Source organism: Pelobates fuscus, chromosome 3 (assembly GCF_036172605.1).
Source record: "Pelobates fuscus isolate aPelFus1 chromosome 3, aPelFus1.pri, whole genome shotgun sequence".
NCBI lineage: Eukaryota > Metazoa > Chordata > Amphibia > Anura > Pelobatidae > Pelobates > Pelobates fuscus.
Window position 1 is genome coordinate 396,431,170 of NC_086319.1, and position 24,140 is coordinate 396,455,309.

Below are 24,140 nucleotides of genomic sequence, written 5' to 3' on the forward strand. Positions count from 1 at the left end.
TTAGGCTGAATATTTAATTTGTCAGAATCTATCTAATTTTATGTCGGTGGGGGGAAAAAACCTACCTTTGTTGACTACTCTGTTGACGACCACATTCACCTTTACAATGAGACCTCGTGGCGCAACTGTAGCGCGTCGGACTCCTGATAAGAAGGTTGTGTGTTCAAATCACGTCAGGGTCATGCTGCTTTTGCTTTGGAGAAGAGTAAGCACAGATCTCTTGTCATACCAGAGTTGGATAAAAAGCAGGCTTAGCATATATAATCCATATATCCCGTACTTGCGTTATTTCATTATGTTGATGGTCAAAACGGGAAAAGTCCTGCTCATCTACAGTAGGTAGATTTGACATGCTGCAGGATTCCTGATTGTTTCAAATGAATCCTGTGGATTTTAAACTAGGAGTCGGGAACCAAAAATAGAGTCCCCCTGTTCCTTTAGCGTGTCATTTTATGGGTTCCTCCTTTTTTTTGCTTTACTCCCTTTTTGTCAAAACAGGTTAATGAATCGATTTCCTAGAGGCAGCATTTGAATGCTGAATACTGGAGGACAGCACTTTCCCTATGCTGGTGTTGAATTGTTATCTTTTGTTTGCACCTGTTGGTGGTCATTTGACACGCTAGCAGATTTCACCTGAATGTAACATGAGGAACTTGCGCTTTAAACTCTTTCTGTGTGAGAATAAATAGAGGGGGATGTGTAATATTTTAGCATTGATCTAGTTTTCTTGTGTTTTTGCGGTCTTGTAGAGGTGAAGGCGTTCTAAATGACCTATGCCGCCAGCAGTGCTGCATGAGTGTGGAAAGATATTGTCGGGACTTGCAACCTTTTGACAAGAAAGAAAAGGAAATGATCAGAACGCTCCCAAATGGCGTGTGTGTTTTGAGTACGCAGCCACAGGGATTTTGCGCAGGTAGCGTGGCCGAGCAGTCTAAGGCGCTGGATTAAGGCTCCAGTCTTTTCGGGGGCTTGGGTTTGAATCCCAACGCTGCCATCAGGTTCTTTTTTTCTTCCAGCCTTCTGTGGATGAATAAACGTATCACGCCGTTTAAATACCGCTTCATTATTTGCCACAGCGTGCAACTTATGTGGACATGGAAGTGCACTTGTTTTATACTCATTTGATCTTTGAAAATGGAACAGTAACACAGAAAGTTAGAAAAGTAATGCAGGATGAAAAGAAGACTCAGCTTCAACATTTCACCCACCCTTCTTCCCCTTGTTGTTCCAAAAGAAGGAGAAAGGAAAAAAAGAAAGACCTGAAGTCATTTTCAATTGTGCCCCAAATTGGGCAGCAGGATTCCTTTAGAACTCCATATGTGCATTCCGATTTCTCCTTGGATCAACAAGCTGTGTTACAATACCCACTTTAGATACTAAAGTGGCATAGTTTCCAGCTTTGCCACAAGAACATCGAGGCCATCCTCAAATACATCTACTGAATTCCATAAAACACCTTCTTTAGGAAGAGAATTTAACATCTTTCTTCTCACTTGAAAGAGGCCATAAATTGTCCTAAATATAAAGCTAGCAAAGAGTAAGTCACGTGGAGAATTCCACACCATGCACGATTCACCCCAGCATTTGCATGTTCCATTGTAATGTAATTAAACCGGTATGGCTTCACATGGCCACAAACACAGAAACTGGCTAGCTGGTGCGGTGCCTTTCTGTTTGGCTTTGCCTTCAATTACAGTGGTATTGTGCTGAAAAGAAAAGTACTTATTTTCATTCCTCTTTAGGCTGAATATTTAATTTGTCAGAATCGATCTAATTTTATGTCGGTGGGGGGAAAAAAAACTACCTTTGTTGGCTACTCTGTTGACGACCACTTCCACCTTTACAATGAGACCTCGTGGCGCAACGGTAGCGCGTCTGACTCCAGATCAGAAGGTTGCGTGTTCAAATCACGTCGGGGTCATGCTGCTTTTGCTTTGGAGAAGAGTAAGCACAGATCTCTTGTCATACCAGAGTTGGGTAAAAAGCAGGCTTAGCATATATAATCCATATATCCCGTACTTGCGTTATTTCATTATGTTGATGGTCAAAACGGGAAAAGTCCTGCTCATCTACAGTAGGTAGATTTGACATGCTGCAGGATTCCTGATTGTTTCAAATGAATCCTGTGGATTTTAAACTAGGAGTCGGGAACCAAAAATAGAGTCCCCCTGTTCCTTTAGCGTGTCATTTTATGGGTTCCTCCTTTTTTTTGCTTTACTCCCTTTTTGTCAAAACAGGTTAATGAATCGATTTCCTAGAGGCAGCATTTGAATGCTGAATACTGGAGGACAGCACTTTCCCTAAGCTGGTGTTGAATTGTTATCTTTTGTTTGCACCTGTTGGTGGTCATTTGACACGCTAGCAGATTTCACCTGAATGTAACATGAGGAACTTGCGCTTTAAACTCTTTCTGTGTGAGAATGAATAGAGGGGGATGTGTAATATTTTAGCATTGATCTAGTTTTCTTGTGTTTTTGCGGTCTTGTAGAGGTGAAGGCGTTCTAAATGACCTATGCCGCCAGCAGTGCTGCATGAGTGTGGAAAGATATTGTCGGGACTTGCAACCTTTTGACAAGAAAGAAAAGGAAATGATCAGAACGCTCCCAAATGGCGTGCGTGTTTTGAGTACGCAGCCACAGGGATTTTGCGCAGGTAGCGTGGCCGAGCGGTCTAAGGTGCTGGATTAAGGCTCCAGTCTCTTCGGGGGCATGGGTTCGAATCCCACCGCTGCCATCAGGCTCTTTTTTTCTTCCAGCCTTCTGTGGATGAATAAACGTATCACGCCGTTTAAATAAAGTAGAAAAAAAGAAAGACCTGAAGTCATTTTCAATTGTGCCCCAAATTGGCCAGCAGGATTCCTTTAGAACTCCATATGTGCATTCCGATTTCTCCTTGGATCAACAAGCTGTGTTACAATACCCACTTTAGATACTAAAGTGGCATAGTTTCCAGCTTTGCCACAAGAACATCGAGGCCATCCTCAAATACATCTACTGAATTCCATAAAACACCTTCTTTAGGAAGAGAATTTAACATCTTTCTTCTCACTTGAAAGAGGCCATAAATTGTCCTAAATATAAAGCTAGCAAAGAGTAAGTCACGTGGAGAATTCCACACCATGCACGATTCACCCCAGCATTTGCATGTTCCATTGTAATGTAATTAAACCGGTATGGCTTCACATGGCCACAAACACAGAAACTGGCTAGCTGGTGCGGTGCCTTTCTGTTTGGCTTTGCCTTCAATTACAGTGGTATTGTGCTGAAAAGAAAAGTACTTATTTTCATTCCTCTTTAGGCTGAATATTTAATTTGTCAGAATCGATCTAATTTTATGTCGGTGGGGGAAAAAAAAACCTACCTTTGTTGGCTACTCTGTTGAAGACCACATCCACCTTTACAATGAGACCTCGTGGCGCAACAGTAGCGCGTCTGACTCCAGATCAGAAGGTTGCGTGTTCAAATCACGTCGGGGTCATGCTGCTTTTGCTTTGGAGAAGAGTAAGCACAGATCTCTTGTCATACCAGAGTTGGATAAAAAGCAGGCTTAGCATATATAATCCATATATCCCGTACTTGCGTTATTTCATTATGTTGATGGTCAAAACGGGAAAAGTCCTGCTCATCTACAGTAGGTAGATTTGACATGCTGCAGGATTCCTGATTGTTTCAAATGAATCCTGTGGATTTTAAACTAGGAGTCGGGAACCAAAAATAGAGTCCCCCTGTTCCTTTAGCGTGTCATTTTATGGGTTCCTCCTTTTTTTTGCTTTACTCCCTTTTTGTCAAAACAGGTTAATGAATCGATTTCCTAGAGGCAGCATTTGAATGCTGAATACTGGAGGACAGCACTTTCCCTATGCTGGTGTTGAATTGTTATCTTTTGTTTGCACCTGTTGGTGGTCATTTGACACGCTAGCAGATTTCACCTGAATGTAACATGAGGAACTTGCGCTTTAAACTCTTTCTGTGTGAGAATAAATAGAGGGGGATGTGTAATATTTTAGCATTGATCTAGTTTTCTTGTGTTTTTGCGGTCTTGTAGAGGTGAAGGCGTTCTAAATGACCTATGCCGCCAGCAGTGCTGCATGAGTGTGGAAAGATATTGTCGGGACTTGCAACCTTTTGACAAGAAAGAAAAGGAAATGATCAAAATGCTCCCAAATGGCGTGTGTGTTTTGAGTCCGCAGCCACAGGGATTTTGCGCAGGTAGCGTGGCCGAGCGGTCTAAGGCGCTGGATTAAGGCTCCAGTCTCTTCGGGGGCGTGGGTTCGAATCCCACCGCTGCCATCAGGCTCTTTTTTTCTTCCAGCCTTCTGTGGATGAATAAACGTATCACGCCGTTTAAATACCGCTTCCTTATTTGCCACAGCGTGCAACTTATGTGGACATGGAAATGCACTTGTTTCATACTCATTTGATCTTTGAAAATGGAACAGTAACACAGAAAGTTAGAAAAGTAATGCAGGATGAAAAGAAGACTCAGCTTCAACATTTCACCCACCCTTCTTCCCCTTGTTGTTCCAAAAGAAGGAGAAAGGAAAAAAAGAAAGACCTGAAGTCATTTTCAATTGTGCCCCAAATTGGGCAGCAGGATTCCTTTAGAACTCCATATGTGCATTCCGATTTCTCCTTGGATCAACAAGCTGTGTTACAATACCCACTTTAGATACTATAGTGGCATAGTTTCCAGCTTTGCCACAAGAACATCGAGGCCATCCTCAAATACATCTACTGAATTCCATAAAACACCTTATTTAGGAAGATAATTTAACATCTTTCTTCTCACTTGAAAGAGGCCATAAATTGTCCTAAATATAAAGCTAGCAAAGAGTAAGTCACGTGGAGAATTCCACACCATGCACGATTCACCCCAGCATTTGCATGTTCCATTGTAATGTAATTAAACCATTATGGCTTCACATGGCCACAAACACAGAAACTGGCTAGCTGGTGCGGTGCCTTTCTGTTTGGCTTTGCCTTCAATTACAGTGGTATTGTGCTGAAAAGAAAAGTACTTATTTTCATTCCTCTTTAGACTGAATATTTAATTTGTCAGTATCGATCTAATTTTATGTCGGTGGGGGAAAAAAAACCTACCTTTGTTGGCTACTCTGTTGACAACCACGTCCACCTTTACAATGAGACCTTGTGGCGCAACGGTAGCGCGTCTGACTCCAGATCAGGTTGCGTGTTCAAATCACGTCGGGGTCATGCTGCTTTTGCTTTGGAGAAGAGTAAGCACAGATCTCTTGTCATACCAGAGTTGGATAAAAAGCAGGCTTAGCATATATAATCCATATATCCCGTACTTGCGTTATTTCATTATGTTGATGCTCAAAACGGGAAAAGTCCTGCTCATCTACAGTAGGTAGATTTGACATGCTGCAGGATTCCTGATTGTTTCAAATGAATCCTGTGGATTTTAAACTAGGAGTCGGGAACCAAAAATAGAGTCCCTCTGTTCCTTTAGCGTGTCATTTTATGGGTTCCTCCTTTTTTTTGCTTTACTCCCTTTTTGTCAAAACAGGTTAATGAATCGATTTCCTAGAGGCAGCATTTGAATGCTGAATACTGGAGGACAGCACTTTCCCTATGCTGGTGTTGAATTGTTATCTTTTGTTTGCACCTGTTGGTGGTCATTTGACACGCTAGCAGATTTCACCTGAATGTAACATGAGGAACTTGCGCTTTAAACTCTTTCTGTGTGAGAATAAATAGAGGGGGATGTGTAATATTTTAGCATTGATCTAGTTTTCTTGTGTTTTTGCGGTCTTGTAGAGGTGAAGGCGTTCTAAATGACCTATGCCGCCAGCAGTGCTGCATGAGTGTGGAAAGATATTGTCGGGACTTGCAACCTTTTGACAAGAAAGAAAAGGAAATGATCAGAACGCTCCCAAATGGCGTGCGTGTTTTGAGTACGCAGCCACAGGGATTTTGCGCAGGTAGCGTGGCCGAGCGGTCTAAGGCGCTGGATTAAGGCTCCAGTCTCTTCGGGAGCGTGGGTTCGAATCCCACCGCTGCCATCAGGCTCTTTTTTTCTTCCAGCCTTCTGTGGATGAATAAACGTATCACGCCGTTTAAATAAAGTAGAAAAAAAGAAAGACCTGAAGTCATTTTCAATTGTGCCCCAAATTGGGCAGCAGGATTCCTTTAGAACTCCATATGTGCATTCCGATTTCTCCTTGGATCAACAAGCTGTGTTACAATACCCACTTTAGATACTAAAGTGGCATAGTTTCCAGCTTTGCCACAAGAACATCGAGGCCATCCTCAAATACATCTACTGAATTCCATAAAACACCTTCTTTAGGAAGAGAATTTAACATATTTCTTCTCACTTGAAAGAGGCCATAAATTGTCCTAAATATAAAGCTAGCAAAGAGTAAGTCACGTGGAGAATTCCACACCATGCACGATTCACCCCAGCATTTGCATGTTCCATTGTAATGTAATTAAACCGGTATGGCTTCACATGGCCACAAACACAGAAACTGGCTAGCTGGTGCGGTGCCTTTCTGTTTGGCTTTGCCTTCAATTACAGTGGTATTGTGCTGAAAAGAAAAGTACTTATTTTCATTCCTCTTTAGGCTGAATATTTAATTTGTCAGAATCGATCTAATTTTATGTCGGTGGGGGAAAAAAAAACCTACCTTTGTTGGCTACTCTGTTGAAGACCACATCCACCTTTACAATGAGACCTCGTGGCGCAACGGTAGCGCGTCTGACTCCAGATCAGAAGGTTGCGTGTTCAAATCACGTCGGGGTCATGCTGCTTTTGCTTTGGAGAAGAGTAAGCACAGATCTCTTGTCATACCAGAGTTGGATAAAAAGCAGGCTTAGCATATATAATCCATATATCCCGTACTTGCGTTATTTCATTATGTTGATGGTCAAAACGGGAAAAGTCCTGCTCATCTGCAGTAAGTAGATTTGACATGCTGCAGGATTCCTGATTGTTTCAAATGAATCCTGTGGATTTTAAACTAGGAGTCGGGAACCAAAAATAGAGTCCCTCTGTTCCTTTAGCGTGTCATTTTATGGGTTCCTCCTTTTTTTTGCTTTACTCCCTTTTTGTCAAAACAGGTTAATGAATCGATTTCCTAGAGGCAGCATTTGAATGCTGAATACTGGAGGACAGCACTTTCCCTATGCTGGTGTTGAATTGTTATCTTTTGTTTGCACCTGTTGGTGGTCATTTGACACGCTAGCAGATTTCACCTGAATGTAACATGAGGATCTTGCGCTTTAAACTCTTTCTGTGTGAGAATAAATAGAGGGGGATGTGTAATATTTTAGCATTGATCTAGTTTTCTTGTGTTTTTGCGGTCTTGTAGAGGTGAAGGCGTTCTAAATGACCTATGCCGCCAGCAGTGCTGCATGAGTGTGGAAAGATATTGTCGGGACTTGCAACCTTTTGACAAGAAAGAAAAGGAAATGATCAGAACGCTCCCAAATGGCGTGCGTGTTTTGAGTACGCAGCCACAGGGATTTTGCGCAGGTAGCGTGGCCGAGCGGTCTAAGGCGCTGGATTAAGGCTCAAGTCTCTTCGGGGGCATCGGTTCGAATCCCACCGCTGCCATCAGGCTCTTTTTTTCTTCCAGCCTTCTGTGGATGAATAAACGTATCACGCCTTTTAAATAAAGTAGAAAAAAAGAAAGACCTGAAGTCATTTTCAATTGTGCCCCAAATTGGCCAGCAGGATTCCTTTAGAACTCCATATGTGCATTCCGATTTCTCCTTGGATCAACAAGCTGTGTTACAATACCCACTTTAGATACTAAAGTGGCATAGTTTCCAGCTTTGCCACAAGAACATCGAGGCCATCCTCAAATACATCTACTGAATTCCATAAAACACCTTCTTTAGGAAGAGAATTTAACATCTTTCTTCTCACTTGAAAGAGGCCATAAATTGTCCTAAATATAAAGCTAGCAAAGAGTAAGTCACGTGGAGAATTCCACACCATGCACGATTCACCCCAGCATTTGCATGTTCCATTGTAATGTAATTAAACCGGTATGGCTTCACATGGCCACAAACACAGAAACTGGCTAGCTGGTGCGGTGCCTTTCTGTTTGGCTTTGCCTTCAATTACAGTGGTATTGTGCTGAAAAGAAAAGTACTTATTTTCATTCCTCTTTAGGCTGAATATTTAATTTGTCAGAATCGATCTAATTTTATGTCGGTGGGGGGAAAAAAAACCTACCTTTGTTAGCTACTCTGTTGAAGACCACATTGACCTTTACAATGAGACCTTGTGGCGCAACGGTAGCGCGTCTGACTCCAGATCAGGTTGCGTGTTCAAATCACGTCGGGGTCATGCTGCTTTTGCTTTGGAGAAGAGTAAGCACAGATCTCTTGTCATACCAGAGTTGGATAAAAAGCAGGCTTAGCATATATAATCCATATATCCCGTACTTGCGTTATTTCATTATGTTGATGGTCAAAACGGGAAAAGTCCTGCTCATCTACAGCAGGTAGATTTGACATGCTGCAGGATTCCTGATTGTTTCAAATGAATCCTGTGGATTTTAAACTAGGAGTCGGGAACCAAAAATAGAGTCCCTCTGTTCCTTTAGCGTGTCATTTTATGGGTTCCTCCTTTTTTTTGCTTTACTCCCTTTTTGTCAAAACAGGTTAATGAATCGATTTCCTAGAGGCAGCATTTGAATGCTGAATACTGGAGGACAGCACTTTCCCTATGCTGGTGTTGAATTGTTATCTTTTGTTTGCACCTGTTGGTGGTCATTTGACACGCTAGCAGATTTCACCTGAATGTAACATGAGGATCTTGCGCTTTAAACTCTTTCTGTGTGAGAATAAATAGAGGGGGATGTGTAATATTTTAGCATTGATCTAGTTTTCTTGTGTTTTTGCGGTCTTGTAGAGGTGAAGGCGTTCTAAATGACCTATGCCGCCAGCAGTGCTGCATGAGTGTGGAAAGATATTGTCGGGACTTGCAACCTTTTGACAAGAAAGAAAAGGAAATGATCAGAACGCTCCCAAATGGCGTGCGTGTTTTGAGTACGCAGCCACAGGGGTTTTGCGCAGGTAGCGTGGCCGAGCGGTCTAAGGCGCTGGATTAAGGCTCAAGTCTCTTCGGGGGCATGGGTTCGAATCCCACCGCTGCCATCAGGCTCTTTTTTTCTTCCAGCCTTCTGTGGATGAATAAACGTATCACGCCTTTTAAATAAAGTAGAAAAAAAGAAAGACCTGAAGTAATTTTCAATTGTGCCCCAAATTGGCCAGCAGGATTCCTTTAGAACTCCATATGTGCATTCCGATTTCTCCTTGGATCAACAAGCTGTGTTACAATACCCACTTTAGATACTAAAGTGGCATAGTTTCCAGCTTTGCCACAAGAACATCGAGGCCATCCTCAAATACATCTACTGAATTCCATAAAACACCTTCTTTAGGAAGAGAATTTAACATCTTTCTTCTCACTTGAAAGAGGCCATAAATTGTCCTAAATATAAAGCTAGCAAAGAGTAAGTCACGTGGAGAATTCCACACCATGCACGATTCACCCCAGCATTTGCATGTTCCATTGTAATGTAATTAAACCGGTATGGCTTCACATGGCCACAAACACAGAAACTGGCTAGCTGGTGCGGTGCCTTTCTGTTTGGCTTTGCCTTCAATTACAGTGGTATTGTGCTGAAAAGAAAAGTACTTATTTTCATTCCTCTTTAGGCTGAATATTTAATTTGTCAGAATCGATCTAATTTTATGTCGGTGGGGGAAAAAAAAACCTACCTTTGTTGGCTACTCTGTTGAAGACCACATCCACCTTTACAATGAGACCTTGTGGCGCAACGGTAGCGCGTCTGACTCCAGATCAGGTTGCGTGTTCAAATCACGTCGGGGTCATGCTGCTTTTGCTTTGGAGAAGAGTAAGCACAGATCTCTTGTCATACCAGAGTTGGATAAAAAGCAGGCTTAGCATATATAATCCATATATCCCGTACTTGCGTTATTTCATTATGTTGATGGTCAAAACGGGAAAAGTCCTGCTCATCTACAGTAGGTAGATTTGACATGCTGCAGGATTCCTGATTGTTTCAAATGAATCCTGTGGATTTTAAACTAGGAGTCGGGAACCAAAAATAGAGTCCCCCTGTTCCTTTAGCGTGTCATTTTATGGGTTCCTCCTTTTTTTTGCTTTACTCCCTTTTTGTCAAAACAGGTTAATGAATCGATTTCCTAGAGGCAGCATTTGAATGCTGAATACTGGAGGACAGCACTTTCCCTATGCTGGTGTTGAATTGTTATCTTTTGTTTGCACCTGTTGGTGGTCATTTGACACGCTAGCAGATTTCACCTGAATGTAACATGAGGAACTTGCGCTTTAAACTCTTTCTGTGTGAGAATAAATAGAGGGGGATGTGTAATATTTTAGCATTGATCTAGTTTTCTTGTGTTTTTGCGGTCTTGTAGAGGTGAAGGCGTTCTAAATGACCTATGCCGCCAGCAGTGCTGCATGAGTGTGGAAAGATATTGTCGGGACTTGCAACCTTTTGACAAGAAAGAAAAGGAAATGATCAAAATGCTCCCAAATGGCGTGTGTGTTTTGAGTCCGCAGCCACAGGGATTTTGCGCAGGTAGCGTGGCCGAGCGGTCTAAGGCGCTGGATTAAGGCTCCAGTCTCTTCGGGGGCGTGGATTCGAGTCCCACCGCTGCCATCATGCTCTTTTTTTCTTCCAGCCTTCTGTGGATGAATAAACGTATCACGCCGTTTAAATACCGCTTCCTTATTTGCCACAGCGTGCAACTTATGTGGACATGGAAATGCACTTGTTTCATACTCATTTGATCTTTGAAAATGGAACAGTAACACAGAAAGTTAGAAAAGTAATGCAGGATGAAAAGAAGACTCAGCTTCAACATTTCACCCACCCTTCTTCCCCTTGTTGTTCCAAAAGAAGGAGAAAGGAAAAAAAGAAAGACCTGAAGTCATTTTCAATTGTGCCCCAAATTGGGCAGCAGGATTCCTTTAGAACTCCATATGTGCATTCCGATTTCTCCTTGGATCAACAAGCTGTGTTACAATACCCACTTTAGATACTATAGTGGCATAGTTTCCAGCTTTGCCACAAGAACATCGAGGCCATCCTCAAATACATCTACTGAATTCCATAAAACACCTTCTTTAGGAAGATAATTTAACATCTTTCTTCTCACTTGAAAGAGGCCAAAAATTGTCCTAAATATAAAGCTAGCAAAGAGTAAGTCACGTGGAGAATTCCACACCATGCACGATTCACCCCAGCATTTGCATGTTCCATTGTAATGTAATTAAACCATTATGGCTTCACATGGCCACAAACACAGAAACTGGCTAGCTGGTGCGGTGCCTTTCTGTTTGGCTTTGCCTTCAATTACAGTGGTATTGTGCTGAAAAGAAAAGTACTTATTTTCATTCCTCTTTAGACTGAATATTTAATTTGTCAGAATCGATCTAATTTTATGTCGGTGTGGGAAAAAAAACCTACCTTTGTTGGCTACTCTGTTGAAGACCACATCCACCTCTACAATGAGACCTCGTGGCGCAACGGTAGCGCGTCTGACTCCAGATCAGAAGGTTGCGTGTTCAAATCACGTCGGATAATGCTGCTTTTGTTTTGGAGAAGAGTAAGCACAGATCTCTTGTCATACTAGAGTTGGATAAAAAGCAGGCTTAGCATATATAATCCATATATCCCGTACTTGCGTTATTTCATTATGTTGATGGTCAAAACGGGAAAAGTCCTGCTCATCTACAGTAGGTAGATTTGACATGCTGCAGGATTCCTGATTGTTTCAAATGAATCCTGTGGATTTTAAACTAGGAGTCGGGAACCAAAAATAGAGTCCCCCTGTTCCTTTAGCGTGTCATTTTATGGGTTCCTCCTTTTTTTTGCTTTATTCCCTTTTTCTCAAAACAGGTTAATGAATCGATTTCCTAGAGGCAGCATTTGAATGCTGAATACTGGAGGACAGCACTTTCCCTATGCTGGTGTTGAATTGTTATATTTTTTTTGCACCTGTTGGTGGTCATTTGACACGCTAGCAGATTTCACCTGAATGTAACATGAGGAACTTGCGCTTGAAACTCTTTCTGTGTGAGAATAAATAGAGGGGGGTGTGTAATATTTTAGCATTGATCTATTTTTCTTGTGTTTTTGCGGTCTTGTAGAGGTGAAGGCGTTCTAAATGACCTATGCCGCCAGCAGTGCTGCATGAGTGTGGAAAGATATTGTCGGGACTTGCAACCTTTTGACAAGAAAGAAAAGGAAATGATCAGAACGCACCCAAATGGCGTACGTGTTTTGAGTACGCAGCCACCGAGATTTTGCGCAGGTGGCGTGGCCGAGCGGTCTAAGGCGCTGGATTAAGGCTCCAGTCTCTTCGGGGGCGTGGGTTCGAATCCCACCGCTGCCATCAGGCTCTTTTTTTCTTCCAGCCTTCTGTGGATGAATAAACGTATCACGCCGTTTAAATACCGCATCCTTATTTGCCACAACATGCAACTTATGTGGACATGGAAATGCACTTGTTTCATACTCATTTGATCTTTGAAAATGGAACAGTAACACAGAAAGTTAGAAAAGTAATGCAGGATGAAAAGAAGACTCAGCTTCAACATTTCACCCACACTTCTTCCCCTTGTTGTTCCAAAAGAAGGAGAAAGGAAAAAAAAAGAAAGACCTGAAGTCATTTTCAATTGTGCCCCAAATTGGGCAGCAGGATTCCTTTAGAACTCCATATGTGCATTCCGATTTCTCCTTGGATCAACAAGCTGTGTTACAATACCCACTTTAGATACTAAAGTGGCATAGTTTCCAGCTTTGCAACAAGAACATCGAGGCCATCCTCAAATACATCTACTGAATTCCATAAAACACCTTCTTTAGGAAGAGAATTTAACATCTTTCTTCTCACTTGAAAGAGGCCATAAATTGTCCTAAATATAAAGCTAGCAAAGAGTAAGTCACGTGGAGAATTCCACACCATGCACGATTCACCCCAGCATTTGCATGTTCCATTGTAATGTAATTAAACCGGTATGGCTTCACATGGCCACAAACACAGAAACTGGCTAGCTGGTGCGGTGCCTTTCTGTTTGGCTTTGCCTTCAATTACAGTGGTATTGTGCTGAAAAGAAAAGTACTTATTTTCATTCCTCTTTAGGCTGAATATTTAATTTGTCAGAATCGATCTAATTTTATGTCGGTGGGGGAAAAAAAACCTACCTTTGTTGGCTACTCTGTTGACAACCACGTCTACCTTTACAATGAGACCTTGTGGCGCAACGGTAGCGCGTCTGACTCCAGATCAGGTTGCATGTTCAAATCACGTCGGGGTCATGCTGCTTTTGCTTTGGAGAAGAGTAAGCACAGATCTCTTGTCATACCAGAGTTGGATAAAAAGCAGGCTTAGCATATATAATCCATATATCCCGTACTTGCGTTATTTCATTATGTTGATGGTCAAAACGGGAAAAGTCCTGCTCATCTACAGCAGGTAGATTTGACATGCTGCAGGATTCCTGATTGTTTCAAATGAATCTTGTGGATTTTAAACTAGGAGTCGGGAACCAAAAATAGAGTCCCTCTGTTCCTTTAGCGTGTCATTTTATGGGTTCCTCCTTTTTTTTGCTTTACTCCCTTTTTGTCAAAACAGGTTAATGAATCGATTTCCTAGAGGCAGCATTTGAATGCTGAATACTGGAGGACAGCACTTTCCCTATGCTGGTGTTGAATTGTTATCTTTTGTTTGCACCTGTTGGTGGTCATTTGACACGCTAGCAGATTTCACCTGAATGTAACATGAGGAACTTGCGCTTTAAACTCTTTCTGTGTGAGAATAAATAGAGGGGGATGTGTAATATTTTAGCATTGATCTAGTTTTCTTGTGTTTTTGCGGTCTTGTAGAGGTGAAGGCGTTCTAAATGACCTATGCCGCCAGCAGTGCTGCATGAGTGTGGAAAGATATTGTCGGGACTTGCAACCTTTTGACAAGAAAGAAAAGGAAATGATCAGAACGCTCCCAAATGGCGTGCGTGTTTTGAGTACGCAGCCACAGGGATTTTGCGCAGGTAGCGTGGCCGAGCGGTCTAAGGCGCTGGATTAAGGCTCCAGTCTCTTCGGGAGCGTGGGTTCGAATCCCACCGCTGCCATCAGGCTCTTTTTTTCTTCCAGCCTTCTGTGGATGAATAAACGTATCACGCCGTTTAAATAAAGTAGAAAAAAAGAAAGACCTGAAGTCATTTTCAATTGTGCCCCAAATTGGCCAGCAGGATTCCTTTAGAACTCCATATGTGCATTCCGATTTCTCCTTGGATCAACAAGCTGTGTTACAATACCCACTTTAGATACTAAAGTGGCATAGTTTCCAGCTTTGCCACAAGAACATCGAGGCCATCCTCAAATACATCTACTGAATTCCATAAAACACCTTCTTTAGGAAGAGAATTTAACATCTTTCTTCTCACTTGAAAGAGGCCATAAATTGTCCTAAATATAAAGCTAGCAAAGAGTAAGTCACGTGGAGAATTCCACACCATGCACGATTCACCCCAGCATTTGCATGTTCCATTGTAATGTAATTAAACCGGTATGGCTTCACATGGCCACAAACACAGAAACTGGCTAGCTGGTGCGGTGCCTTTCTGTTTGGCTTTGCCTTCAATTACAGTGGTATTGTGCTGAAAAGAAAAGTACTTATTTTCATTCCTCTTTAGGCTGAATATTTAATTTGTCAGAATCGATCTAATTTTATGTCGGTGGGGGAAAAAAAACCTACCTTTGTTGGCTACTCTGTTGAAGACCACATCCACCTTTACAATGAGACCTCGTGGCGCAACGGTAGCGCGTCTGACTCCAGATCAGAAGGTTGCGTGTTCAAATCACGTTGGGGTCATGCTGCTTTTGCTTTGGAGAAGAGTAAGCACAGATCTCTTGTCATACCAGAGTTGGATAAAAAGCAGGCTTAGCATATATAATCCATATATCCCGTACTTGCGTTATTTCATTATGTTGATGCTCAAAACGGGAAAAGTCCTGCTCATCTACAGTAAGTAGATTTGACATGCTGCAGGATTCCTGATTGTTTCAAATGAATCCTGTGGATTTTAAACTAGGAGTCGGGAACCAAAAATAGAGTCCCTATGTTCCTTTAGCGTGTCATTTTATGGGTTCCTCCTTTTTTTTGCTTTACTCCCTTTTTGTCAAAACAGGTTAATGAATCGATTTCCTAGAGGCAGCATTTGAATGCTGAATACTGGAGGACAGCACTTTCCCTATGCTGGTGTTGAATTGTTATCTTTTGTTTGCACCTGTTGGTGGTCATTTGACACGCTAGCAGATTTCACCTGAATGTAACATGAGGATCTTGCGCTTTAAACTCTTTCTGTGTGAGAATAAATAGAGGGGGATGTGTAATATTTTAGCATTGATCTAGTTTTCTTGTGTTTTTGCGGTCTTGTAGAGGTGAAGGCGTTCTAAATGACCTATGCCGCCAGCAGTGCTGCATGAGTGTGGAAAGATATTATCGGGACTTGCAACCTTTTGACAAGAAAGAAAAGGAAATGATCAGAACGCTCCCAAATGGCGTGCGTGTTTTGAGTACGCAGCCACAGGGATTTTGCGCAGGTAGCGTGGCTGAGCGGTCTAAGGCGCTGGATTAAGGCTCCAGTCTCTTCGGGGGCATGGGTTTGAATCCTACCGCTGCCATCAGGCTCGTTTTTTCTTCCAGCCTTCTGTGGATGAATAAACGTATCACGCCGTTTAAATAAAGTAGAAAAAAAGAAAGACCTGAAGTCATTTTCAATTGTGCCCCAAATTGGGCAGCAGGATTCTTTTAGAACTCCATATGTGCATTCCGATTTCTCCTTGGATCAACAAGCTGTGTTACAATACCCACTTTAGATACTAAAGTGGCATAGTTTCCAGCTTTGCCACAAGAACATCGAGGCCATCCTCAAATACATCTACTGAATTCCATAAAACACCTTCTTTAGGAAGAGAATTTAACATCTTTCTTCTCACTTGAAAGAGGCCATAAATTGTCCTAAATATAAAGCTAGCAAAGAGTAAGTCACGTGGAGAATTCCACACCATGCACGATTCACCCCAGCATTTGCATGTTCCATTGTAATGTAATTAAACCGGTATGGCTTCACATGGCCACAAACAAAGAAAATGGCTAGCTGGTGCGGTGCCTTTCTGTTTGGCTTTGCCTTCAATTACAGTGGTATTGTGCTGAAAAGAAAAGTACTTATTTTCATTCCTCTTTAGGCTGAATATTTAATTTGTCAGAATCGATCTAATTTTATATCGGTGGGGGGAAAAAAACCTACCTTTGTTGGCTACTCTGTTGACGACCACGTCCACCTTAACAATGAGACCTTGTGGCGCAACAGTAGCGCATCTGACTCCAGATCAGAAGGTTGCGTGTTCAAATCACGTCGGGGTCATGCTGCTTTTGCTTTGGAGAAGAGTAAGCACAGATCTCTTGTCATACCAGAGTTGGATAAAAAGCAGGCTTAGCATATATAATCCATATATCCCGTACTTGCGTTATTTCATTATGTTGATGGTCAAAACGGGAAAAGTCCTGCTCATCTACAGTAGGTAGATTTGACATGCTGCAGGATTCCTGATCGTTTCAAATGAATCCTGTGGATTTTAAACTAGGAGTCGGGAACCAAAAATAGAGTCCCCCTGTTCCTTTAGCGTGTCATTTTATGGGTTCCTCCTTTTTTTTGCTTTACTCCCTTTTTGTCAAAACAGGTTAATGAATCGATTTCCTAGAGGCAGCATTTGAATGCTGAATACTGGAGGACAGCACTTTCCCTATGCTGGTGTTGAATTGTTATCTTTTGTTTGCACCTGTTGGTGGTCATTTGACACGCTAGCAGATTTCACCTGAATGTAACATGAGGAACTTGCGCTTTAAACTCTTTCTGTGTGAGAATAAATAGAGGGGGATGTGTAATATTTTAGCATTGATCTAGTTTTCTTGTGTTTTTGCGGTCTTGTAGAGGTGAAGGCGTTCTAAATGACCTATGCCGCCAGCAGTGCTGCATGAGTGTGGAAAGATATTGTCGGGACTTGCAACCTTTTGACAAGAAAGAAAAGGAAATGATAAGAACGCTCCCAAATGGCGTGCGTGTTTTGAGTACGCAGCCACATGGACTTGTGCAGGTAGTGTGGCCGAGCGGTCTAAGGCGCTGGATTAAGGCTCCAGTCTCTTTGGGGGTGTGGGTTCGAATCCCTCCGCTGCCATCAGGCTCTATTTTTCTTCCAGCCTTCTGTGGATGAATAAACGTATCACGCCGTTTAAATACCGCATCCTTATTTGCCACAGCGTGAAACTTATGTGGACATGGAAATGCACTTGTTTCATACTCATTTGATCTTTGAAAATGGAACAGTAACACAGAAAGTTAGAAAAGTAATGCAGGATGAAAAGAAGACTCAGCTTCAACATTTCACCCACCCTTCTTCCCCTTGTTGTTCCAAAAGAAGGAGAAAGGAAAAAAAGAAAGACCTGAAGTCATTTTCAATTGTGCCCCAAATTGGGCAGCAGGATTCCTTTAGAACTCCATATGTGCATTCCGATTTCTCCTTGGATCAACAAGCTGTGTTACAATACCCACTTTAGATACTAAAGTGGCATAGATTCCAGCTTTGCCACAAGAACTTCGAGGCCATCCTCAAATACATCTACTGAATTCCATAAAACACCTTCTTTAGGAAGAGAATTTAACATCTTTCTTCTCACTTGAAAGAGGCCATAAATTGTCCTAAATATAAAGCTAGCAAAGAGTAAGTCACGTGGAGAATTCCACACCATGCATGATTCACCCCAGCATTTGCATGTTCCATTGTAATGTAATTAAACCGGTATGGCTTCACATGGCCACAAACACAGAAACTGGCTAGCTGGTGCGGTGCCTTTCTGTTTGGCTTTGCCTTCAATTACAGTGGTATTGTGCTGAAAAGAAAAGTACTTATTTTCATTCCTCTTTAGGCTGAATATTTAATTTGTCAGAATCGATCTAATTTTATGTCGGTGGGGGAAAAAAAAACCTACCTTTGTTGGCTACTCTGTTGAAGACCACATCCACCTTTACAATGAGACCTTGTGGCGCAACGGTAGCGCGTCTGACTCCAGATCAGGTTGCGTGTTCAAATCACGTCGGGGTTATGCTGCTTTTGCTTTGGAGAAGAGTAAGCACAGATCTCTTGTCATACCAGAGTTGGATAAAAAGCAGGCTTAGCATATATAATCCATATATCCCGTACTTGCGTTATTTCATTATGTTGATGGTCAAAACGGGAAAAGTCCTGCTCATCTACAGTAGGTAGATTTGACATGCTGCAGGATTCCTGATTGTTTCAAATGAATCCTGTGGATTTTAAACTAGGAGTCGGGAACCAAAAATAGAGTCCCCCTGTTCCTTTAGCGTGTCATTTTATGGGTTCCTCCTTTTTTTTGCTTTACTCCCTTTTTGTCAAAACAAGTTAATGAATCGATTTCCTAGAGGCAGCATTTGAATGCTGAATACTGGAGGACAGCACTTTCCCTATGCTGGTGTTGAATTGTTATCTTTTGTTTGCACCTGTTGGTGGTCATTTGACACGCTAGCAGATTTCACCTGAATGTAACATGAGGAACTTGCGCTTTAAACTCTTTCTGTGTGAGAATAAATAGAGGGGGATGTGTAATATTTTAGCATTGATCTAGTTTTCTTGTGTTTTTGCGGTCTTGTAGAGGTGAAGGCGTTCTAAATGACCTATGCCGCCAGCAGTGCTGCATGAGTGTGGAAAGATATTGTCGGGACTTGCAACCTTTTGACAAGAAAGAAAAGGAAATGATCAAAATGCTCCCAAATGGCGTGTGTGTTTTGAGTCCGCAGCCACAGGGATTTTGCGCAGGTAGCGTGGCCGAGCGGTCTAAGGCGCTGGATTAAGGCTCCAGTCTCTTCGGGGGCGTGGATTCGAGTCCCACCGCTGCCATCATGCTCTTTTTTTCTTCCAGCCTTCTGTGGATGAATAAACGTATCACGCCGTTTAAATACCGCTTCCTTATTTGCCACAGCGTGCAACTTATGTGGACATGGAAATGCACTTGTTTCATACTCATTTGATCTTTGAAAATGGAACAGTAACACAGAAAGTTAGAAAAGTAATGCAGGATGAAAAGAAGACTCAGCTTCAACATTTCACCCACCCTTCTTCCCCTTGTTGTTCCAAAAGAAGGAGAAAGGAAAAAAAGAAAGACCTGAAGTCATTTTCAATTGTGCCACAAATTGGGCAGCAGGATTCCTTTAGAACTCCATATGTGCATTCCGATTTCTCCTTGGATCAACAAGCTGTGTTACAATACCCACTTTAGATACTATAGTGGCATAGTTTCCAGCTTTGCCACAAGAACATCGAGGCCATCCTCAAATACATCTACTGAATTCCATAAAACACCTTCTTTAGGAAGATAATTTAACATCTTTCTTCTCACTTGAAAGAGGCCAAAAATTGTCCTAAATATAAAGCTAGCAAAGAGTAAGTCACGTGGAGAATTCCACACCATGCACGATTCACCCCAGCATTTGCATGTTCCATTGTAATGTAATTAAACCATTATGGCTTCACATGGCCACAAACACAGAAACTGGCTAGCTGGTGCGGTGCCTTTCTGTTTGGCTTTGCCTTCAATTACAGTGGTATTGTGCTGAAAAGAAAAGTACTTATTTTCATTCCTCTTTAGACTGAATATTTAATTTGTCAGAATCGATCTAATTTTATGTCGGTGTGGGAAAAAAACCTACCTTTGTTGGCTACTCTGTTGAAGACCACATCCACCTCTACAATGAGACCTTGTGGCGCAACGGTAGCGCGTCTGACTCCAGATCAGAAGGTTGCGTGTTCAAATCACGTCGGATAATGCTGCTTTTGTTTTGGAGAAGAGTAAGCACAGATCTCTTGTCATACTAGAGTTGGATAAAAAGCAGGCTTAGCATATATAATCCATATATCCCGTACTTGCGTTATTTCATTATGTTGATGGTCAAAACGGGAAAAGTCCTGCTCATCTACAGTAGGTAGATTTGACATGCTGCAGGATTCCTGATTGTTTCAAATGAATCCTGTGGATTTTAAACTAGGAGTCGGGAACCAAAAATAGAGTCCCCCTGTTCCTTTAGCGTGTCATTTTATGGGTTCCTCCTTTTTTTTGCTTTATTCCCTTTTTCTCAAAACAGGTTAATGAATCGATTTCCTAGAGGCAGCATTTGAATGCTGAATACTGGAGGACAGCACTTTCCCTATGCTGGTGTTGAATTGTTATATTTTTTTTGCACCTGTTGGTGGTCATTTGACACGCTAGCAGATTTCACCTGAATGTAACATGAGGAACTTGCGCTTGAAACTCTTTCTGTGTGAGAATAAATAGAGGGGGGTGTGTAATATTTTAGCATTGATCTATTTTTCTTGTGTTTTTGCGGTCTTGTAGAGGTGAAGGCGTTCTAAATGACCTATGCCGCCAGCAGTGCTGCATGAGTGTGGAAAGATATTGTCGGGACTTGCAACCTTTTGACAAGAAAGAAAAGGAAATGATCAGAACGCACCCAAATGGCGTACGTGTTTTGAGTACGCAGCCACCGAGATTTTGCGCAGGTGGCGTGGCCGAGCGGTCTAAGGCGCTGGATTAAGGCTCCAGTCTCTTCGGGGGCGTGGGTTCGAATCCCACCGCTGCCATCAGGCTCTTTTTTTCTTCCAGCCTTCTGTGGATGAATAAACGTATCACGCCGTTTAAATACCGCATCCTTATTTGCCACAACATGCAACTTATGTGGACATGGAAATGCACTTGTTTCATACTCATTTGATCTTTGAAAATGGAACAGTAACACAGAAAGTTAGAAAAGTAATGCAGGATGAAAAGAAGACTCAGCTTCAACATTTCACCCACACTTCTTCCCCTTGTTGTTCCAAAAGAAGGAGAAAGGAAAAAAAAAGAAAGACCTGAAGTCATTTTCAATTGTGCCCCAAATTGGGCAGCAGGATTCCTTTAGAACTCCATATGTGCATTCCGATTTCTCCTTGGATCAACAAGCTGTGTTACAATACCCACTTTAGATACTAAAGTGGCATAGTTTCCAGCTTTGCAACAAGAACATCGAGGCCATCCTCAAATACATCTACTGAATTCCATAAAACACCTTCTTTAGGAAGAGAATTTAACATCTTTCTTCTCACTTGAAAGAGGCCATAAATTGTCCTAAATATAAAGCTAGCAAAGAGTAAGTCACGTGGAGAATTCCACACCATGCACGATTCACCCCAGCATTTGCATGTTCCATTGTAATGTAATTAAACCGGTATGGCTTCACATGGCCACAAACACAGAAACTGGCTAGCTGGTGCGGTGCCTTTCTGTTTGGCTTTGCCTTCAATTACAGTGGTATTGTGCTGAAAAGAAAAGTACTTATTTTCATTCCTCTTTAGGCTGAATATTTAATTTGTCAGAATCGATCTAATTTTATGTCGGTGGGGGAAAAAAAACCTACCTTTGTTGGCTACTCTGTTGACAACCACGTCTACCTTTACAATGAGACCTTGTGGCGCAACGGTAGCGCGTCTGACTCCAGATCAGGTTGCGTGTTCAAATCACGTCGGGGTCATGCTGCTTTTGCTTTGGAGAAGAGTAAGCACAGATCTCTTGTCATACCAGAGTTGGATAAAAAGCAGGCTTAGCATATATAATCCATATATCCCGTACTTGCGTTATTTCATTATGTTGATGGTCAAAACGGGAAAAGTCCTGCTCATCTACAGCAGGTAGATTTGACATGCTGCAGGATTCCTGATTGTTTCAAATGAATCTTGTGGATTTTAAACTAGGAGTCGGGAACCAAAAATAGAGTCCCTCTGTTCCTTTAGCGTGTCATTTTATGGGTTCCTCCTTTTTTTTGCTTTACTCCCTTTTTGTCAAAACAGGTTAATGAATCGATTTCCTAGAGGCAGCATTTGAATGCTGAATACTGGAGGACAGCACTTTCCCTATGCTGGTGTTGAATTGTTATCTTTTGTTTGCACCTGTTGGTGGTCATTTGACACGCTAGCAGATTTCACCTGAATGTAACATGAGGAACTTGCGCTTTAAACTCTTTCTGTGTGAGAATAAATAGAGGGGGATGTGTAATATTTTAGCATTGATCTATTTTTCTTGTGTTTTTGCGGTCTTGTAGAGGTGAAGGCGTTCTAAATGACCTATGCCGCCAGCAGTGCTGCATGAGTGTGGAAAGATATTGTCGGGACTTGCAACCTTTTGACAAGAAAGAAAAGGAAATGATCAGAACGCTCCCAAATGGCGTGCGTGTTTTGAGTACGCAGCCACAGGGATTTTGCTCAGGTAGCGTGGCCGAGCGGTCTAAGGCGCTGGATTAAGGCTCCAGTCTCTTCGGGAGCGTGGGTTCGAATCCCACCGCTGCCATCAGGCTCTTTTTTTCTTCCAGCCTTCTGTGGATGAATAAACGTATCACGCCGTTTAAATAAAGTAGAAAAAAAGAAAGACCTGAAGTCATTTTCAATTGTGCCCCAAATTGGCCAGCAGGATTCCTTTAGAACTCCATATGTGCATTCCGATTTCTCCTTGGATCAACAAGCTGTGTTACAATACCCACTTTAGATACTAAAGTGGCATAGTTTCCAGCTTTGCCACAAGAACATCGAGGCCATCCTCAAATACATCTACTGAATTCCATAAAACACCTTCTTTAGGAAGATAATTTAACATCTTTCTTCTCACTTGAAAGAGGCCATAAATTGTCCTAAATATAAAGCTAGCAAAGAGTAAGTCACGTGGAGAATTCCACACCATGCACGATTCACCCCAGCATTTGCATGTTCCATTGTAATGTAATTAAACCGGTATGGCTTCACATGGCCACAAACACAGAAACTGGCTAGCTGGTGCGGTGCCTTTCTGTTTGGCTTTGCCTTCAATTACAGTGGTATTGTGCTGAAAAGAAAAGTACTTATTTTCATTCCTCTTTAGGCTGAATATTTAATTTGTCAGAATCGATCTAATTTTATGTCGGTGGGGGAAAAAAAAACCTACCTTTGTTGGCTACTCTGTTGAAGACCACATCCACCTTTACAATGAGACCTCGTGGCGCAACGGTAGCGCGTCTGACACCAGATCAGAAGGTTGCGTGTTCAAATCACGTCGGGGTCATGCTGCTTTTGCTTTGGAGAAGAGTAAGCACAGAGCTCTTGTCATACTAGAGTTGGATAAAAAGCAGGCTTAGCATATATAATCCATATATCCCGTACTTGCGTTATTTCATTATGTTGATGGTCAAAACGGGAAAAGTCCTGCTCATCTACAGTAGGTAGATTTGACATGCTGCAGGATTCCTGATTGTTTCAAATGAATCTTGTGGATTTTAAACTAGGAGTCGGGAACCAAAAATAGAGTCCCCCTGTTCCTTTAGCGTGTCATTTTATGGGTTCCTCCTTTTTTTTGCTTTATTCCCTTTTTGTCAAAACAGGTTAATGAATCGATTTCCTAGAGGCAGCATTTGAATGCTGAATACTGGAGGACAGCACTTTCCCTATGCTGGTGTTGAATTGTTATATTTTGTTTGCACCTGTTGGTGGTCATTTGACACGCTAGCAGATTTCACCTGAATGTAACATGAGGAACTTGCGCTTGAAACTCTTTCTGTGTGAGAATAAATAGAGGGGGGTGTGTAATATTTTAGCATTGATCTATTTTTCTTGTGTTTTTGCGGTCTTGTAGAGGTGAAGGCGTTCTAAATGACCTATGCCGCCAGCAGTGCTGCATGAGTGTGGAAAGATATTGTCGGGACTTGCAACCTTTTGACAAGAAAGAAAAGGAAATGATCAGAACGCTCCCAAATGGCGTGCGTGTTTTGAGTACGCAGCCACAGGGACTTGTGCAGGTAGTGTGGCCGAGCGGTCTAAGGCGCTGGATTAAGGCTCCAGTCTCTTTGGGGGTGTGGGTTCGAATCCCACCGCTGCCATAAGGCTCTATTTTTCTTCCAGCCTTCTGTGGATGAATAAACGTATCACGCCGTTTAAATACCGCTTCCTTATTTGCCACAGCGTGAAACTTATGTGGACA

General features: G+C 42.1%; 8 non-coding genes across 8 annotated transcripts; all 8 read left to right on the top strand.

The window, feature by feature from the left end:
• Positions 1 to 1,849: 1,849 nt before the first annotated feature.
• On the top strand, positions 1,850 to 1,921 carry TRNAW-CCA (transfer RNA tryptophan (anticodon CCA)). The gene has a single exon. It is a non-coding gene; the product is annotated as a tRNA-Trp (tRNA).
• Positions 1,922 to 3,405: 1,484 nt separating this feature from the next.
• On the top strand, positions 3,406 to 3,477 carry TRNAW-CCA (transfer RNA tryptophan (anticodon CCA)). The gene has a single exon. It is a non-coding gene; the product is annotated as a tRNA-Trp (tRNA).
• Positions 3,478 to 4,207: 730 nt separating this feature from the next.
• On the top strand, positions 4,208 to 4,289 carry TRNAL-AAG (transfer RNA leucine (anticodon AAG)). Its single transcript has one exon. It is a non-coding gene; the product is annotated as a tRNA-Leu (tRNA).
• A 2,408-nt stretch (positions 4,290 to 6,697) lies between these two features.
• TRNAW-CCA (transfer RNA tryptophan (anticodon CCA)) lies at positions 6,698 to 6,769 on the top strand. Its single transcript has one exon. It is a non-coding gene; the product is annotated as a tRNA-Trp (tRNA).
• A 5,574-nt stretch (positions 6,770 to 12,343) lies between these two features.
• Positions 12,344 to 12,425, top strand: TRNAL-AAG (transfer RNA leucine (anticodon AAG)). Its single transcript has one exon. It is a non-coding gene; the product is annotated as a tRNA-Leu (tRNA).
• A 2,409-nt stretch (positions 12,426 to 14,834) lies between these two features.
• Positions 14,835 to 14,906, top strand: TRNAW-CCA (transfer RNA tryptophan (anticodon CCA)). The gene has a single exon. It is a non-coding gene; the product is annotated as a tRNA-Trp (tRNA).
• Positions 14,907 to 20,664: 5,758 nt separating this feature from the next.
• On the top strand, positions 20,665 to 20,746 carry TRNAL-AAG (transfer RNA leucine (anticodon AAG)). The gene has a single exon. It is a non-coding gene; the product is annotated as a tRNA-Leu (tRNA).
• A 3,211-nt stretch (positions 20,747 to 23,957) lies between these two features.
• Positions 23,958 to 24,039, top strand: TRNAL-AAG (transfer RNA leucine (anticodon AAG)). Its single transcript has one exon. It is a non-coding gene; the product is annotated as a tRNA-Leu (tRNA).
• The last annotated feature ends 101 nt before the right edge of the window (positions 24,040 to 24,140 follow it).